The sequence below is a fragment of the Arachis ipaensis genome, chromosome B02 (genome assembly GCF_000816755.2).
Source record: "Arachis ipaensis cultivar K30076 chromosome B02, Araip1.1, whole genome shotgun sequence".
Lineage (NCBI taxonomy): Eukaryota > Viridiplantae > Streptophyta > Magnoliopsida > Fabales > Fabaceae > Arachis > Arachis ipaensis.
In genome coordinates this window covers 16,299,716-16,300,251 of record NC_029786.2, presented here as the reverse complement: position 1 = coordinate 16,300,251, position 536 = coordinate 16,299,716, and positions in this window count along the sequence as shown.

The following is a 536-nucleotide window of genomic DNA, read 5'->3' as shown; positions in this document are numbered from 1 at the left end:
AAGGCAGAGCAAAACAGATTAATTCAAGGAGTTCAAGTTAATCGGAGATGCCAAACAGTTAATCACCTTTTGTTTGCTGATGATTCAATCCTTTTTTGCAAGGGCTCACCTAATACAAGCCAAAGCATTTTAGAATTGCTAGAGATCTACGAGGGCTTCAGTGGTCAAAAAGTCAATTTGAATAAGTCGGTCATCTTTTTCAGTCACAACACACCTCAGAACACAAGACTAGCAATTGCGCAGACGCTAAATATTGAATATATCGGAGCCCAAGACAAATACTTGGGGCTGCCCTCCATAGTTCAGAAATCAAAGAAAGCAACCTTTGGAGCTATCAAGGATAAAGTTCAGAAGAGGATTATGAGTTGAAAAAGAAGTTTATTGTCCTCAGGTGGCAGGCACACACTATTGAGAGCGGTGGGAGAAGCGATTCCTATTTACACACTCTCTTGTTTCAAGCTCCCGGACACGCTGTTAACTGAGATTCATAGCATGCTCTCGCAATTTTGGTGGGTCAAAAAGGCGCAGAACGAAGA